The following is a 19496-nucleotide window of genomic DNA, read 5'->3' as shown; positions in this document are numbered from 1 at the left end:
ATTGGCTCCTGAGACCCATAGGGTGCACGGTGTGCCACGCCAGCGCGTTGACCTCATATCCCACTGTCACACTTCTCAGGTCAGGCAGCCGCCATTACAAGGGCCCACATGGCTTAATTGCTACTGCGTCACACAGGCCTAGGCCTTGCATTGCCACTCATACAAGCCTTTCAATGCATAGCGATTCGTGTACTGTGCAAGCTGGGTGAACGTACCTGTGGGTTGCTTGACTCTGTGCTCCATGTTGTCCTTCCTAGGCACCGTCCGCTGGGACTTGCGAGGAGAAGGATGAATCCTCCCGTGTACCGACCGCTGGTGGACCTGTCGACAATGGAAGAACGACATATTATACTTCGATACCGACTTGACCGAGCCACTATACATGAACTGTGTGCCCAGCTGGAGCCTGACCTGATGTCCCCATCCGCCAACCCACAGGGATTCCCCCTCTGGTGCAGGTTCTGTCAGTACTCCATTTTTTGGCAAGTGGGTCTTTTCAGACAACAGTGGCCATGTCATCAGGGATGTCTCAGCCTATGTTTTCTAAGGTTTTGTCCAGAGTGTTGTCTGCCCTGATGAAATACATGCGAAGATACATTGTTTTCCCTGAGGAGGGTGATTTGGCCACTGTGAAGGGTGATTTCTATGCCCTTCGATATATCCCCAACATCATTGGTGCCATTGATGGGACCCATGTGGCTTTAGTACCCCCAAAAGACAATGAGCAGGTGTACAGAAATAGAAAAAATTACCATTCGATGAATGTCCAGGTGGTCTGTTTGGCTGACCAGTACATCTCCCATCTAAATGCCAAGTTCCCTGGGTCAGTGCATGACGCGTATGTCATGCAAAATAGCAGCATCCCTTATGTGATGGAACAGCTACAGAGACACCGTGTGTGGCTAATAGGTGACTCTGGTTACCCCAACCTGCCTTGGCTATTGACCCCAGTGAGGAATCCCCGGACCAGGGCAGAGGAACGCTACAATGAGGCACATGGGCGAACTAGGAGGATTATAGAACGGACCTTCGGGGTCCTGAAGGCCAGGTTTAGGTGCCTGCATATGACAGGTGGATCCCTAATGTACTCACCAAAGAAGGTGTGTCATATCATCGTGGCCTGCTGTATGCTTCACAATCTTGCATTGCGACGCCAGGTGCCTTTCCTGCAGGAGGATGGTCCAGATGGTGGTGTTGTAGCAGCTGTGGAGCCTGTGGAGAGTGAAGAGGAGGAAGACGACGGGGACGACACGGACAACAGGGACACAGTTATACAACAGTATTTTCATTAGCACACAGGTAAGAATCACCCACGCCATTTTACATTTACTTCTGCCCTCCTGCATCTCTACTTTCTGTGTTTCCCCCCAGTTCCTTTTAACTGATTTTTGACTTTCCCTTCCCTTTTCAGAGCTGTATGACCCACAGCGTGACTGCTGCTTTGTTTGCCCATGGACTAATGCTTATAGACATTGGTATGTTGTCATCACAATGTGACTGAACATTATTGCACCGTTATGTGTAATACATTTGTAAAGAATACAAGCAGACTTCTGATTTTTGAAGTGCAATTGGTGATTTATTTTAAGTGCTGCATATGGGTCCATGATAGTAAAACGGTGATGGGTGGGGGTGGAGTAATGTCCATGTCAGAGTCCAGTTCTCAGTAGCACAGGTGCATTGTCCATATGCCTGTGGAAGGATGGAGCAGGGGCAGTTCAAGGTTGGACAGGGTGACAATGTGGGACAGTGGGATGACATCAGGGGGTATCTTATGCTGGCGGGGGTCTTGGCATCCTACTCTGTCTTCTTGTGTGATCTCAGGTTCCGCTTGCGGGGTGGTTGATCTTCAGCAGGAGGTGGGGTTCTGGTGGCCTGTCGTTGTGTGGGGGCCTCCTGTCCACTAGCGCCGGCGGAGGTGGTAGGCTGTTCGTGGTCCGGGCTAGTGACAGGGGCCCTTTGGGGTGCCACATGGTCCCGCAATGTGGTGACTATCTGGTTGAGGGCCAGGACGATGGTCCCCATTGCGGAACCTATGTTCCTGAGTTCGTCTCTGAACCCCATGTACCGTTTCTCCTGCTGTGCCTGGATCTCCTGGAACCTGGCCAGTACCGTCGCCATCGTCTCCTGGGAGTGGTGGTATGCTCCCATGATGGTGGTGAGGGCCTCTTGGAGAGTGGGTTCCCTGGGCCGGTCCACCCCCTCTCGCACTGCAGCCCTCCCAGTTCCCCTGTTTCCCGGGGCCTCTGTCCCCTGGACGGTGTGCCCACTACCACTGCCCCAGGTCCCTGTTGTTGTTGGGGTGGTGGGTCAGCCTGGGTGCCCTGTAGTGGCGGACACACCGCTGATTGACGCGTCCTGGAGACAGAGGCATGGGCCCGCTGGGTGGGAGCTGTGCTGGTATTCCCAGAGGGGGTTGGGTCTGCTGTGGCCTGTGTCTGTGTGTGGGGAACCGACTGTCCAGAGGTCCCCGATGGTCCGGGCTGGTCATCAGGTTCTAGGTCGACAGAGCTGCTGTCATCACTGGGGGCCTGTTCTGGGGGCGGGATGGACAAATCTGGACCCTCCTGGCCATGTGTGTTGGCGTTCGGGCCCTGCAGGGGTAAAAGAGTATGGTTATTGCTTCTGTGTGTGCCATGGCGTGCGATTTGTCGGTGCCCTTGTCCCCCAGTGCTGGCATTCCCTTGTGGGAGGAGTTGTGAGGGTGGTTTGTGGGGGGGGATGGGTATGTGCAGTGGTCATGCTTAGGTGATGGGTGTCCATGGTTTGTGTTGGCATTCAGGGATTGGTGTTGTGTTGGGTGGGTTGTGCTGGTGAGACATTGGCGGGGAGGATGTGTGCTGGGGGGTTGGGGGTGAGGGTGGGGGTGTGGGTTGGCATGCTGGTGGTTGGGGGGGAGGTAAGGTAGTTGAGATTAGACTTACCAGAGTCCATTCCTCCGCCTACTCCAGCGAGGCCCTCAGGATGCAGGATGTTCAAGACCTCTTGCTCCCATGCTGTGAATTCAGGTGGAGTGGGTGGGGGTCCGCCGCCAGTCTTCTGCACAGCGATGTTGTGTCTTGACACCATCGACCGCACCTTCCCCCGTAGGTCGTTCCAGCGCTTTCGGATGTCTTCCCGGTTTCTGGGATGCTGTCCCACAGCGTTGACCCTGTCGACGATCCTTTGCCATAGCTCCGCCTTCCTGGCTATTGTGGTGTGCTGCACCTGTGTGCCGAATAGCTGGGGCTCTACCCTAATTATTTCCTCCACCATGACCCTGAGTTCTTGGTCCGAGAACCTGGGGTGTCTTTGGGGTGCCATGGGGTGGTGTGGGGTGGTGTTTGTGGTGATGAGTGTGGTATGTGTGGTGGTGTGTGGTGTTTTGTGCGTGGATGTAGTGTGGGTGATGATGTTGTGTTCCTGTGTGTGTTGGGGTTTTCGATAGCTGTGCTCTCTCTCTCTCTCTCGCCTTCTCTCCGAATTTCTAGTTGTGGGGGTTTGTGGGTGATGTGGGTGTGTGTTTTATAGTTGATTGGACTTGTGGGAGTGGTGTTTGTATGTGTATCAGGTGTGTGTATTTCAAATTGTCCAATGTGGCTGTGTTTTGGAGCTGGGTGTGTATTTTGACCGCGGCGGTGTGTACCGCCAATGGAATACCGCGGTTAAAAGACCGCCGCGTGGATTCGTGGGTCGTAATGGCATGGGCGTGTTTGTGTTGGCGTGACGGTGGAGGTTTGGTCATCTCCAGTTTATCGCTGACCGCTGATGAGGCGGCCTTCCGTGGATGTCAGGTTTTTGGCGGCTTGGCAGTTGTGGGTCAGAATGACCGTGGCGGTTTACCGCGGCCGCGGCGGTAGAATGGCGGTCTTCTGACCGGCGGTAAGAGCATTTTACTGCCGAGGTCAGAATGACCCCCTTAGTCTCTTTTTCAGAGATTTTCTTTACCGGGACGAACCAGCAAATCGGGCCGGCTAGAGTTGCCGCGGCGGGTCAGTCCCTCTATGGAGCTTTTTTTCAAAACTTCTCCAAACTTCTCCAAACTTCTGGGGCTTCTCCCAGATGTCCTTTTAAGGTTCTTTTGAGGTCCACAGCTCACCCCAAGGGTCCAGAAGTTCTGAGATGGTCCTTGGGGGTGCAGACTACAACTCCCAGAATGCACCTGGCGCAAACTCCTTTTTGGCCAGTGGTCAGCTGGTCGCTTTCTTCAGGAGTTGGTGCAGGGGACTCTGGTTAGCAATTTTTCACCTGTAGCAAACAGGGAGTCCCTCCTTGAACCAGTTGAAGCCAGGCAAAGTCCTTCTTGTGGTAAAGCCCAAGTGTGCAGCTGGTGAAGTCCTTCTGAGTGCAGGTTCCAGGTGCAGGCCAGGGGTCCAGCAGGGAAGTCCTTTTCTTCTGTAGTTCTTCCTTGTTGGATGTGGTAGGGAACTGAGGTATGGGTGCAGGTCTGCCAGTTTTATCCTTGCTCCTGGGTGAAAAGCAGGGGGGTCCCGGTTCTCCAATCAGGTGCCGGGTCCTTCCCCCTGTGATGACCACTTCCTGGGAAGTGTGGCAAAAATCAATCCCAGGAGGCAACATTCTCCAAAAATCCATCATGGCTGAATCTGATTTTTTGAGGTTACATCTGGCTGAGCCCACCCACTGGTGTGGCTACAAATCATAAACACACCCCTCTCCTGCCCTCTCCTAATCGAATCAAGGGGGCACCTAGTTGTCTGGGGTTGCAGGATGTGGGGGTGTTGCTGGTTGCTCCAAATGTCCTTCTCTGCCTTTGAAGACCAGTTTGGCAGCCCTCCCCCTTCCTGCCTCACCATCTGCTGAGTGGAGATTCCCTCCCACAGGCACATTCCTTTGTGTGAAGCCAGGCCACTTCACACCTCATCAAGGTAGCCTGGCCAGACTGCTAGAGGCTGGCCAATCAGAGCACAGCAGCTTAAAACTCTTTACCTGAACAAGTTATATTAAATCCCACAACTGGAAGTTGTGGGATTTATTACAACAATTAATTTGATACCAAACTCTTGGTATGCATCATTTAAGGAGACTTTAAAAATTAAAATAAAGTCTCCCCATTCTAGCCTATGAAGGCCATTTACTACAATGAGGGAAAAACACATTTGGCTGTTTTTACCTCACCAGGGTTTATAAAACTATTTTTATAAAGCCCCTGCTTATAGTTACATGGCACCCAGCCCTAGGGGCACATAGGGCACACCTTAGGGGTGACTTATATGTAAAAATAAGGTACTTGAAGACTTTGGAACTACTTTTAATTCCAAAGTCGAATTTGCATATAACTTTAATTTAAAAGCAGCCAGCAAGGCAGGCCTGCCTTAAAAATGACACTGGGCACCTCAGCAGTGCCCCTATGGGTGCACCACCTATGCTGTGGTCCCTAAACCTACATGCCCTACCATACACTAGGGACTTATAGGTAGGTTAACTTAGCCAATTATAATTAGCCTAATTTGCATATCCATTTTGCACAGAGCACAGGCCCTGGGACTGGTTAGCAGTACCCAGGGCACCATCAGAGTCAGGAAAACACCAGCAAAAAGTGGAAAATGGGGGCAAAAAGTTAGGGGGCCTCTGCAATCAGCCCAGTTTTCCCACAGCACTGCACAATAAAGGCCCCTCATTCATAGAACAATTGTTTAACAGGTATGCAGGGTCAGACTGGGAAGAAAAAGTAGCCCTGAAAAATACCATGCCAGCCTCCATACTCTGTGGCACAGGAATTTTTTGAGGGAGAGTGTGAAAAAATGTTGCATTGCACAACATATTGTCCTAATATCCTGATAGGGCATAACTCCTAAAATAAAGTAAATGATGATCTTACCATGTATCATGACAGCCAGTGAAGGGGAGAACAAAAAGAGCACACTTCTGCGCATGTTTCCCTTATGCCTCCTCCTTATGCTTCTTAATTCTTTCTCATGAACCCTCACCTCCCTTTTCCAACCATAGCATCTCTATGATTTCCTCTCCCATCATTTTCTTCTGCTTCCTCCTTCTTGAGATCGTTCTCAAAAAACACTCACGACATAAGAGCAAGATAATTTCAATTCACAAAATACACACTTAAATCTATGACACTGAGTAGTTCAACTGACAACATAGGCTCAAATATACTCCCTCCCTCGCTGGTAGTAAATCAAGCTTCACACATGACCAATCACTCATACTACAGTACATTCCCATATGAATCAATTGAGGTAGGGAATAACACTAACACATAACAAAACAGAATATAAATTGAACAGTAATTAAATTAATTTGAAGTCTATTAATATGCATTTTTTAATTAAACAAATTGAAATGGCCATAGTATTAAAAGGTTGATGCAATGTATTGCAAATTAAACTTTATTTTTTAAAAACAATAATTATCAAGGAAAATGATTAGTACATAACTTGCATCTCAGATTGTGCCACATACAGCACACATATAATATTGTATGGGTTAGGTACGTAACAAATTCTTTTTATATACAAATGTATAATTAAATTAATTAAAATGTATTAATATGTTTCGTTTTAGTGCAGATGTGTTGCTGTTTGTTACTGTGGCAGTTATAGTAATTGGTGAAATGTGTCAATTACTTTTAATATAAAAATATTAGTTTAAAATGAATTTTCCAAAAAATCCCCTATTACATTCTTTAGGGAGATCTCCACCCTATAGGCTAAGATGTGATATCAAATGTAGTTGCCCACATGCATTGGTGGAGTGTGTGCTGTCAGCCCGCAATAGTGAATTGCTCACCTTTTTGTGGGTCCACTCAAGAGTTTTTAGGGCACTCACTACCTGAATTGACCCTGATCCCAAGCACCTCCAATATCTGCAGCTAAGGGACTAAAGGCCAGATGTAGCAAAGGGTTTTTCCCATTCTGTGTCAATGGGAAAATGTGTTCATACATATGGCCCTAAGACCCTCATTACAACCCTGGTGGTAAATGCCACCTACCGCCATGCTGAGGGCCGCCAACATCCCGTGACCGCTGTGGTAATCCGCCACAGGTATTATGACGCACACATAGAATACCGCCACAATACAGACACCCACACAAGTCCGCCAGACCAAAGGTCAGTGATAAACTGGCGATAGCAAACCCACACCTTCACACCAACAGGAATACGCCCACAGTATCACGACCCACGAATCAACGCAGCGGTCTTTCAACCGCAGTAAACCATTGGTGGTACACACCGCCGCGTTCAAAATACACACACTTACAAAACTACACCACATTGGACAATTCAAAATACACACACCTGACACACATACACACATCACATCTACACACCCAATCTAATATAAAACACACACCCACAATACCCACAATACCCTTACAATGAAAATAAATATAGCTAAGTGAGAGAGACAAGCCAGGAGCACCCACTCAATCAGAGGCACAGAACACCATCACCCATACACCATTCACACACATCACAGCATGCACAACAACACATCACCCCACACATCACCCCACACATCCTCACACATATCACTCACACCACATCCATGGCACCCCAAAGACACCCCAGGTTTTCTGAGGAGGAGCTAAGGGTAATGGTGGAGGAAATCATCCAGGTAGACCCACAGCTATTTGGATCACAGGTGCATCAGACGTCCATTGCAAGGAAGATGGAGCTATGGCGTAGGATCATGGACAGGGTAAATGCCGTGGGACAGCACCCAAGAACCAGGGACGACATCAGGAAGAGGTGGAACGACCTGCGGGGGAAGGTGCACTCCGTGGTATCAACACACCACATTGCTGTTCAGAGGACTGGCGTTTGGACCCACACCTCCTCCCCCACAACTAACAACATGGGAGGAGCAAGTCTTGGCGATCAAGCATCCTGAGGGACTCGCAGAAGTAGCAGGGGGACTGGATTCTGGTAAGTCAAATCTTAACTACTTCATCCCCCCACCCTACCTGCATGCCATCACAAACTTCTACCCTCACCCCCATCACTCCACCAACTCACATATACCCCACTAGCACAACCCACCCATCCCAATACCAAGCCCTGCATACACCACCAATGCATGGACATCACTCACAGACCTGCATGGACAGCCATCAGCCAAGCATGCCCGATAGAGAGACTCACCCAGCCCAAAAAATCACCACTCACACAAGGCCAAGCCGACAGGGAAATCACAATCATAGAGGGAAACACACCCATGCACAAGATGGCACACACAGATACATTAACAATGCTTTTGCATCCCAACAGGACCCCTACCCAATGTCAGCGGAGAGGAGGTGCCAGCTACATCCAGTCCCCCCCCCCAGAAGAGGCCCACACAGAGATGACAGCAGCTCTGCACGCCTGGATCAGGAACCTCTGGACAGTCGGTTACCTGCCACAGTCCCAACCCACCACAGAGCCTCCCCCCTTAGGAAACACCACCACAGCACCCACCCAGCGGGCCCATGCCACTATCCCCAGGACACGTCAATCAGCAGTGTGTCCACCACTACAGGGACCCCAGGCAACCCCACAACCCAGGACGATCAAGGACCTGGGGTCAGTGGCAGTGGGCACACGGTTCAGGGGACAGAGGCACAGGACAACAGGGAAGCTGGGAGGACTGCTGTGCGACAGGGGGAGGGCAGGCCCAGGGAACCCACTCTCCACAAGGCACTCTTCAATATCCTGGGAGCATACCACCATTCCCAGGAGACCATGGGCCAGGTACTGGCCAAGTTGCAGGGGACCCAGCGGCTGCAGGAGGGACAGTACCTGGGGATCAGGGAGGACCTAACAAAAGTATACACCATCCTGGTCACCATTGCAGGGCTGCTGGCTGAAATGGGCAAGACCATGATGGAGGCAGGGGCACAACAAAGGGCACCTGACACTAGCCAAACCGAGGAACAGCCTTCCACCTCTGCTGGCGCTAGTGGACAGGAGGCCCCGCCACAGGACCAACAGGCCACCAGCACCCCACCCCCTGCAGAAGGAGAACCACCCCGCAAACGGTCCCTGCGATCCAGGCAGAAGACAAAGAACATTGCCAAGACCCCCGCCAGGAAATAGGAATCCCCTGATTTTCACCCTTCTGTCCCACTCTGTTACCCAGTTCACCTTGGACTGCCATTGCTTCCCTTCCTATGCCCCATTGGACAATCCACCTGTGATACCAAGAGACTGGACTCTAACTGGACATTCCTCCACCATCATTACAGCCCCTTGCACATACCCCTATACTTATTGGCACAAAAATATACACCCTTGAAACAAATACCATATTGGAGTCAGTGTAATGAATCTCAAATGTATTAGCACAACATTATCAAAGCATTGCAATGTATATGTAGGGAAATACCCGGAACAATGACTCCTAAGCCACTAAGTTGTGGAAAACGAAAGCCAAACAATGGTTTAGTTTTCCACGACTTCCTGGTTTTCGTGCCTTAACCACGCATGTGTGAACCACGTACATTCGTGGTTAAGGCACAGAAGAAGGGAGTCAACGCGCTGAAGGCGGAGGTAAGTTGGGCTGGGACTGGGACTGTTTTTTTGGGGGTAGGGTGGAGTGGGGGCTTGGGTTGATTAGGGTTTGGGGGAGGGGGGTCAGGGTTTAGGTTTTAGGGGTGGGTTGGGGGTTGGGTTGCTTTAGGTTTTAGGGATGGGGGTGGGGACTCAGAATATTTTTAGTTTTTGGGGGTGGGGTGTTTTTTTTGGGTGATTAGGGTTTAGGGGAGGGAGTTAGGGTTTAGGTTTAAGGGTTGGGTTGGGGTTCTTTAGGTTTTAGGGGAGGGGGTTGGGGTTGTGATAATTTTGGGGGTGGGGTTGTGGGGGTTGTGGGGTGGGAGGGTCACGGTAATTTTTAGGGGTGGGGGCTAGGGGGGAAGCATGCTGGAACCGTGCATGCTGATCACTAATGCCTTTACCAGGAATGCCTTTACAACAAAAAATCGTTGTAAAGGTATTCATGGTAAAGGCATTAGTGATACCAACAAGTTAGTTGTTCCGAACTCGTTGTTGAGCCATGGGTGCTTGAAGCATTTGTGGTTTCAACATATAACCCACAGCTCTGAAAATAGAGATTCCAAAGGGAACAGTCAGTGCCCATAGACATAGGGTAAGAGGCTGCCATGTACAATGTCCAACAGATTACTGAAATATTAAGTGGAGTTACAGTCTCTTACCTGTGTGTCACTGGAAGTACTGCTGTATTATGTTTGTTTTGTTGTCCACATCTTCTTCCCCTGCCTCCTCTTCGTCACTGTCCACAGGTCCACCGCTGCCACAAGACCATCTCCAGGCTCATCCTCCTGCAGAAAAAGCACCTGGCGTCTCAAGGCCAGGTTGTGCAACATACAGCATGCACGATGATCTGGCAAACCTTCTTGGGTGAGTAGTACAGGGATCCACCAGTCAGATGGAGGCACCTGAACCTGGCCTTCAGTAGGCCGAAGATTCTCTCAAATATCCTCCTTGTACGCCCATGTGCCTCATTGTAACGTTCCTCTGCCCTTGTTCTGGCATTCCTCACTGGGGTCAGTAGCCATGAGAGGTTAGGTTGGGGCAACCAGAGTCACCTGTAAATATCGAGGGACAACTGTTAGACACACACTAACCCTTAGGGACACCTAGTAATACTGTGTGGGGACCTTGGGCTCACCTATTAGCTACACTCTGTGCCTCCGGAGTTGGCCCATCACATATGGGATGCTGCTATTCCTCCACATATAGGCGTCATGCACAGAGCCAGGATATTTGGCATTCACATGGGAGATGTACAGGCCCGCCAAACATACTATCTGCACATTCATCGAGTGATAGCCTTTTCTATTCCTGTAAACATGTTCATTTCTCCGGGGGGGGGGGACAAATGCCACATGTGTACCATCAATGGCACCAATGATGTTGGGGATATGTCCCAGAGCATAAAATTCAGCTTTCACCGTGGCCAAGTCATCCACCTGGGGGAACACGATGTAGCTGCGCACGTGTTTCAGTAGGGCAGACAACACTCTGGTCAACACGTTGGAGAACATTGGCTGAGACATCCCTGATGCCAGGGCCACTGTAGTTTGAAAGGAACCACTTGCCAGGAAATGGAGCACTGACAGGACCTGCTCTAGAGGGGGGATTCCTGTGGGCTGGCGGACATCAGGTCTGGCTCCAATTGGGCACACAGTTCTTGGATTGTGGCACGATCAAGTCTGTTTGTGATGATAATGTGTCTGTCCTCCATTGTCGACAGGACCACCAAAGGTCTGTACACCGGAGGATGCCGCCATCTCATAATCTGCCTCAGCGGTTGTAGCCTATGGGGAGAACGGTGAGCAGAGGGTCATATTTCCACATAGATTACACTTCTGTTGCTGAATTTACGTCACAGAAGCAGTATGTGAAGCCGAGAGTCAGTTGATGTGCCAATGTCTGCTGTGACGCAGTTAGGTGCCATGCCACTTGCCCCCCTGAAATGGCGGCTGCCTGACCTGTGAGGAGGGACAAGTGGAAATGAGATAAGTGCGCAGGCGTTGTGCGCCGTGGCGGTAGGTGGTCGATGACCGCCGCACAACTTCGCATTGGTTATCATTGGGCCCTACCGATTCCAGGAGCCAATGGCGATGTATGCCAGCGGTGGCGTTATGTACCACCGTGGACATCACCGACATTTTCTAACTATTCACTCATTTGCTGTCTGACCGTCAACAGGAGAGGACCTACACTGCAAGTGCTGCTGTGACCTGAGTCTGGAAGCGACAATGGCTCATGTGTCTGGGGAAAGGGCCCCTGCCTTCACTGCGGAGGAGTTGGAGAAACTGGTGGATGGGGTCCTACCCCAGTACACATTACTCTACGGTCCTCCAGTCAAACAGGTGAGTACACTGTGAGCATGATGTGTGGGCAAAGCATGTTTGGAGTGGTGTAGATGTAAGCCACATGTTGGGGGGTGCTGAGGCGTCCTGGCCTGAGTGCTGCATGAGAGGTGGTCAGTGTATGTGCGTCAGGGCATGAGTGAGAACTGGTGGGCAATGGGTATGCCGGTCCAGACGTGTGAGTGATTTCCTTTTCTGCTGCTGTCTTTTCCCTCCAGGTCTGCACCCACCATTAAAAGGGTATTTGGTGTGCCATTGCCAAGGAGGTGCGGACCCTGGGGGTCTGTCACAGGTGGAGCACCCACTGCCGCAAGAGATGGGAGGACCTGCACCGCTGGACCAAGAAAACGGCAGAGGCCCAGCTGGGGCTGGCCTCCCAACGTGAAGGGGTGCCCGTCACACCATGGCCCCCCTGATGTTCTGCATCCTGGTGGTGGCCTATCCAGAGTTGGATGGGTGCTTTAGGGCATCACAGCAGCCACAAGAGGGTGAGGACAGAATCAGAAAGCTGACTTTGCATGCTTTAGGAGGTAGCTGGGTGGGGGATGTGAGCTGTGGGTGCCCCTAGGCCAGGGCAATCAGGGTAGGTCCCTTTTGTGCAGGCTCTGGTGCACTCCTATCCCAATTGTATAAGTGGCCATCTACTACTGGGCAGGGTCCTCTGGGTGTCAAGTGTGCAGGTGCTGGCTTTAGGCATGGTGACTATCTTAGTGACTGGTTGGGCATGGCCTAGTGCATAGGGCAGCTCCCTGTGTGTTGTGTACGCCAACTGTATTGTTGTTGCTGGCATTGACCAAGTGTATCCTCTGTCTCTCCCCCCCTTTTTGTTTTGTCGCCCTGTCCTTTTGTGTATTAGCATAATCTGGCAGACGAGCAGAGGCATCGGTGACGGAGGGAGCTGCTTCCCACATGGGCCTGGAGGCTGAATCCACCGAGGGTGAAGGCACCAGTGGGATGGAGGACGAGGGCAGCTCCACGATGGGGACAGGAGGAGAGACCAGTGACTCCTCCTCCGATGGAAGATCCCTGGCGGTGGCAGACACCTCTGTGCCCACCTCAACAACAGGTACAGCCGCCACTCCCCCTACCAGCACCCCCCTCCCAGCAGCCCCTCAGTGTGTTTCCCGTGCCCGCTCACCCAGGAGAATGGGCATCTCCTTCGCCCCAGGCACCTCAGGCCCTGCCCCAGTCAGCCCTGCTGCCATCAGTGAGGAGGCTTTTGACCTCCTGAGATCCCTCTCTGTTGGGCAGTCAACCATACTGAATGCCATCCAGGGTCTAGCTGGGCATTTGCAACAAAGAAATGCATACCTGGAGGGCATTCACTCTGGCGTGGCGGCCCAACAGACAACAGAGAGCATTTCAGGCTCTGGCCTCAGCACTGATGGCAGCCATTGTCCCTGTGTCCAGCCTCCCCCATCCAACTTCCACAACCCAGACCTAATGCCCTCTACCTCAGCCTATCCTAAGCGCACCTTCAGACCAGCATGCACCCAAATCACCTCTCAAAAGTAGCTCAGGCAAACATAAGCACCACACTTCATCTCACAGGCACTCACACAAGCACCATGCCCATGCAAACACACCAACATCCACTGCCTCCCCCGTATCCCCCTTCTCCCCCTCCTCCACCTCCCTCCCAGTAGCGTCTCCACTCACACCTGCACGCACTACATCTTCTTCCACTACCTCCATCACCGACACGCCCATCACTACACGCCCATCACTGGCATTCACCATCCCCACAAACATGCACACATCCCCTGTGACCTCTCCCAGTGTGTCTGTGACCCCTCCTCCCAAAGTACACAAACGTAAGCACCCACCCTCCCAACAGCCATCCACCTCACAACAGCATCCAGCCCATGCACCTTCACCCAAACTCAGCAGACGTACAGCTCCTACAACCACTCCCTCTTCCTCCACTCCCAAACCCTCTCCATCTTCCCGTCCCAGTGTGTCTAAAAAACTTTTCCTGGCAAACATTTACCTGTTCCTTACGCCTCCTTCCCACCATCCTTCCCCTCAGGCCAGGGTGTCAAGATCCCAGGCCACCACCTCAGCCATCAAGTCGGCGTCTGCTGTCCCTGCAAGTCCCAGAGGATCAAAAGGGGCACCCCTCAGGGCAGCCAGTGTGCCACCGACCCCTGCAAAGGACCAACCCATTCCGCCACCTGCCAAGGTGAAGAAAGGGCCAGCATGCAGCATGGCCAAGAAGCACGACCCACCCAGCAAGGCCTCCTCCAAAACTCAAGCTGCCAGTGCCAAGGTCCCAGCAGCATCGGCCAAGGTGGGGAAGGGGAAGAAAACCCAAGGCAAGGCACTTCAGGCCTCGGAAGCTCCAGGTGAGGGACTGATGCCCATCATCAGTACCGACAGCCCCGCAACCTGCACCGCGGAAAGCACTGCTACAGGCACTGCCACCTGCACCACCATCTGCCGCGCCACCTGCACTGCCCCCTTCACCGCCACCTGCCCCGCCACTGCCACAACAACTGTCAGCAGCATCATCCCCAGTGGGCAGCCGTCCGAGGCCGCAGGAGACGGCCTGGTGTCTCCCTCCACCACTACCAGCACCTGCACCATGGCCAGCACCGGCAGCATCCCCGCTGCAAGCACCGCCACCTGCACCGCCATCAGCACCTCCACATGCCCAGCCGGTACCACCACAACTGTCAGCAACAGTATCCCCAGTGGGCAGCCGTCCGGGGATGCAGGAGACGGCCTGGACCCTCCCACCACCACTTGAAGCACCCCCACCAGCACCGGCACTACTACCAGTTTGCAGCCTTTGTCACCGCAGGATGGAGTCTGGTTCTGCCTCCATGGAGTATCATGCTACCTGTTCCCTGCAAATCTCGTGCCCCAGACACCCAGGTGTGGGAATGTGAACTGCCACACCCCAAGTGCAGCATCACTGGGCACAATGCCCCCTCCAGAACCAGTGGAGATATGCATCCATTATCACTATCCTTGGCAGGATGAAGCAGACTGGGCACAAGGCCCCCTCCAGAACCAATGGAGAAATACATCCACTATCACTATCCTTGGCAGGATGAAGAAGACTGGGCACAAGGCCCCCTCCAGAACCAGTGGAGAAATACATCCACTATCACTATCCTTGGCTAGATGAAGCAGACTGGGCACAGTGCCCCCTCCAGATCCAGTGGAGAAGCCATCCACTAGAGAGACTGTGGCTTTGCACTCCCCAGGACCAAGCAGTGAGCAAACCACCCACTAGAGAGACTGTGGCCTTGCACTCCCCAGGACCAAGCAGTGGGCAAACCACCCACTTGAGAGACTGTGGCTTTGAACTCCCCAGGACCAAGCAGTGGGCAAACCACCCACTAGAGAGACTGTGCCTTTGCACTCCCCAGGACATCACTGTGAGCATGTTGCCCCCTCCAGGACCAGTGGCGTAGTACCATCTTCTGGCTGAGGTGCCCCCCCTCCCCTTCCCCGAGGTGCCTGTGTATTTTTGACCTGATGCCCTTGCAGTGCTCTCTCCGTTTTGAGGCAGGAGTCAAGTGTGGGCTTCGACCATGATTTTGTGGCCCAGTGGGCCATGGACATTTGCAAAGTACAGTGTACGGCCTTCTGTACATATTGTAAATATTTGAATATACTGTTTTTCTAATCGTTAACTATATCTGCATATTTCAAAATATCACTATTTGCACTCTATTCCTTTTGTCCTTGCATTCTTCCAGGGGGTTACGGGAGTAAATGTAATGTTGCTGTATGTTTTTGTGTGTATGGTGTTGTGGGTGAGGGTGGGGGTGGGGGTGTTGCGTGTGTCACTCTCTTTTTTCTCCCCCCTTCCCCTGTGTGCTAGGTACAGTACTCACCATGGTCGTCGTCGCCGCCTTTGATATCTGTTGTGTATGAGAAGATACACCAGCATGAGGAACACCTGCAGCTTGGGCTCCATGGCGTCCTGGTTCTTTGTTGCTTGTCGAGAGGTGAGTGGTTTCCCTTCCAAGTCCTGTTTCCGCTGAGCTTTTGATGGCGTGGATTGGCGTGGATTGGACGGGTTGTGATAGGGTGGGCAGTACACTGTCTTCCACCTGTCTGTTGGCGGTTACCGACGTGGTGTTTGTTGCTACCACCGTGGCGGTCTGAGTGTTAAAGTGGCTGTCTATGTTGGCGGTTTCCACCGTGGTCGTGATCCCATTTTTTTTACCGCCGACCTGTTGGCGGTATTACCGCCGCTTTAACACCGACCGCCAGGGTTGTAATGAGGGCCTAAATGTAGCAGGATTGTGATGGGCCTGATGATAGTAGATAGATATTGTTGTTTATCATTGGCGTCTCAGAGTCTATCACACTCTTTCATTCCAAAAGAATAACCACATTATCTCTTTTACACACTTGACACTCGGAGGGGAGTGCCAGCAAGCAGTAAAAGAGTTGCTTACTTTCATATTTTCTGTGTCAAGTGTTTACTGTTTATGGACCATCCTGATGATTCTGGTTATTATTTGTCTGGTATGACTGTATTTATGAATTTGTCAAGAACAAGATTCTTTTTCACATGCATTAGGCACACACTTGGTTACATAGCCTACACCTCTTTTAAATAGTTCTTAATTATACTTCTTAGGCCACGCCTATTTTAGAGCCCCCTATCTGTTTCATTCCACTTAAAGCATTTGCCTTTACCAATAGCAGGAATTTGTGCCCGAGTACCAGTTCATCCATCTAAATTGAGATACTCTACAAGGGGCAGGAGAATGTGAAGAGATTAAGGGTCTTGTTTCAAGATATCAAGAACTGGGGGGTGGTGAAAGTAAAAGATGAGGCAGGAGGTCTGTTAGCACCCCCAGTTTAGTGTAGTACAAAATGAGCCCACGTAAAGTGCCAGCGGCCCAGAGGACACCAAGTTCTAATTGTGGAACAGCCGAACCCACCAGTCACAGAATGCCAGCCAAGAACATGGCACTGCGGGTAAGCTTCAATTAATATTATTCTATAAACGAACACAATACAAGAGTAAGTATGTAAAAGCATTACTTGTATGGTGCAGGGTGCTTGGCCAACAAACTTCAAAACCACCATAATAATACCTATGAACACAATATTGCTGCTTGGATCGACCAACTGTCAAGTGACTTGAACTAAGCGGTATAGTGGACCTGCTTGGCTGTGACATTGCTTCTTTGAAAGACATTTTCAAAGGAAGGTCCCTCTACACCCATTTCTTCCTTGAGGGTAATGTTTCTGCTTCTGCATTACACAGGCTTGGGTCACGGAGAATGGCCCTTACCTTTGTAGGTGTTCCCTAGTAGAAGTCTAAAAATGAGGAAGTCTTTAAAAACATTAACTCAGAGGTGCCCTGTCAGATACAACGCACTGAAGTGTAGATGTGGAAGAGGTTTCCAGAGGCCATTGCATAGGAGTGTCAGCCTAGCAATTTCTATCTGGTGGCCTTAGCCTGTTTGAACAATGTGTTCAAGTAATGAGAGGAGAGAAGAGGATGTTTGTTACATGAGCAAAGGCCAAACAAGCAGAAAAAGGAAAGAATTTACAACTCACTTGAAAATTGTTGTTGATCCCACACTTGAAGTATTGTCCACCAGACCAAGACCCTCAACAAAAATATTGCTCCTACTTTTCAACACAGTTTTTCGCTGTATTGTTTAGGCATTTAACCACAAACTCACAGTCGAAATAGCAACCTACAGCTATATTGAGACCTTGACCGGACTAATAATAGTAAATCGATACTTATTTTAACATCTTTTAAGGTATCGATCTTATGGTCATGATATACCTTTAGGGTAAAATTTCAGGGTTTGATATTGTGAAACACAACCATTATGTTCAGTTCTGGAGGCAACCCAGAGTACATTGTCCACTTTTGTAGGACAGACAGAGTTTTGCACCTAGAGGGTTGATTTATTGGAAGATTAACCCAAACAGGAGCATGCCCAAGCAGTAGGCTGGGAAATCGTTGGAGCTGACAACATATCCAGCACTGCATCAGATGTTTCTTGTTACTACTTACTTGGTTTAGAGAAAGCTGTGGAAACAGTACTCTGCAAAGTGCCAGATAAGTATGATCACTGTCTGTGCAATAAATTTAGCTGGAACCTAAATTCATCTGACCCACCAAAAGGCCATGCAGGCGATCGTTGCAGCATTATCACCTGATTACACTTCTCTGAAGGAGAGGCCCAAAAGAATAGTCAGAGGGACGGGTGGGAATGGGGAAGTAGTGACTAAAAGAGAAAGAGCGGAATTCACCTCAAAGTTGAACTATGTTCAAGAGGCTGGGCCCTCGCCTGCCAATCAGAGGTTATTTTTTTTTATGATTGGTCCTGTCCATCTTAGTCAGGGATCTCACCCTATCACAGTTAGAAAGACAGGAGGAAGGATGAAAAGTGGGAGCAGTATTGGCTTCAAAAGTGCCGTTGTTCATGAAAGCATGGATGCTTCCTGGCACCATTCCTCTTTTTTCAATGAGAATCATCACACGTTTTGGGATGCTGGGAACTTTATAACTGATGTAGTAAACTGAATAAGAAGAAATCTGCTGAATGTAAATTTTCTTATGTATGAAGGGTCATTCGGACAAGGTGCATTAAGCACATAAACCATTGACCCCCAAATAAGTGACAGTGCTGCATGCCTGCCCTTTTTGTTTAGTTTCTTTCCACAGTACCCCTTCACTTACAAAGGTGAAGGGCATACTGTGACTCAGTTTGCAATGAGACCAATTAACCTTACGGATGCCTACATTCTTTGCTACAACCCTGTCTTTTGGGTATCGTAGGCATTTGGAGACAATACTGGTCAGAATAATGAAAAACACAATAACCTATTTTATAGTATCTAGTACTGCAGATATCTCTGTATGTTTTTCAATAAAAGGTGTAAAAGTATCTGATTTAAATGGACTACACTTCTTACCCTCAGAAGGAAGTTAAACCATGTTTATTATCTTTTTGTTTGTGAAAGGGGCGGGGCATTGGGGATGACGAGATAAGGGAAGTGCACTGTGCACTCCTCTCACTGCGCATGTGTGTCTGGCTGGCCGTCGCTGGCTGGCTAAATATACATGCGCAGTAGGCTCTCTCCAGCCCGGCCCCTGCACAGGCTCCCACTCTGCCTGGGAGCATCCTGACGCTGCTCTGAGCAGCGTCAGGATTGGCCGCATGGCAGGCTGGGAGCCCGTGCCTGCCTGCAGCAACAAAAGAGGAGTGGCGCAGCATGGGAGCAGAGCAGGTAAGCGTTTTTATTTAAATTTTGCTTTATTAATTGGCCCCTTCAACACCCCTCTACGCACATCTCGCGCCACCCCGACCCAACAAAGCCCTGCAAGCTGCTCCTGGGAGTAACCCGTCTGCCACACTCTAAACGAGGCCCTTAATTTCCCAAAATCTATTGGTGTCTGTTTTCTACGTCATCGGGCCTGGATTGAAGATGCACCAGTCTTGGATGTGTCACCTACTGAAACAACAAGCACTCCGTCCGAGCAGGGCAACACTTCTGTGTGTGAGAGTTCAATTTAACAAAAGCCCTCAACGGCCACATGCATTTAACATCAGAACACTCAAAAAGTGGGACAATTCTGGTGCAAAACATAAGATTGCTCAAACGCTACTTAACATATCCAGTTTCAAAGTGATGGCAAATTGAAACCATAGACATGTTTAAGATATT

The sequence above is a fragment of the Pleurodeles waltl genome, chromosome 7 (assembly GCF_031143425.1).
Source record: "Pleurodeles waltl isolate 20211129_DDA chromosome 7, aPleWal1.hap1.20221129, whole genome shotgun sequence".
Taxonomy (NCBI): domain Eukaryota; kingdom Metazoa; phylum Chordata; class Amphibia; order Caudata; family Salamandridae; genus Pleurodeles; species Pleurodeles waltl.
This window is presented reverse-complemented; position numbering follows the sequence as displayed.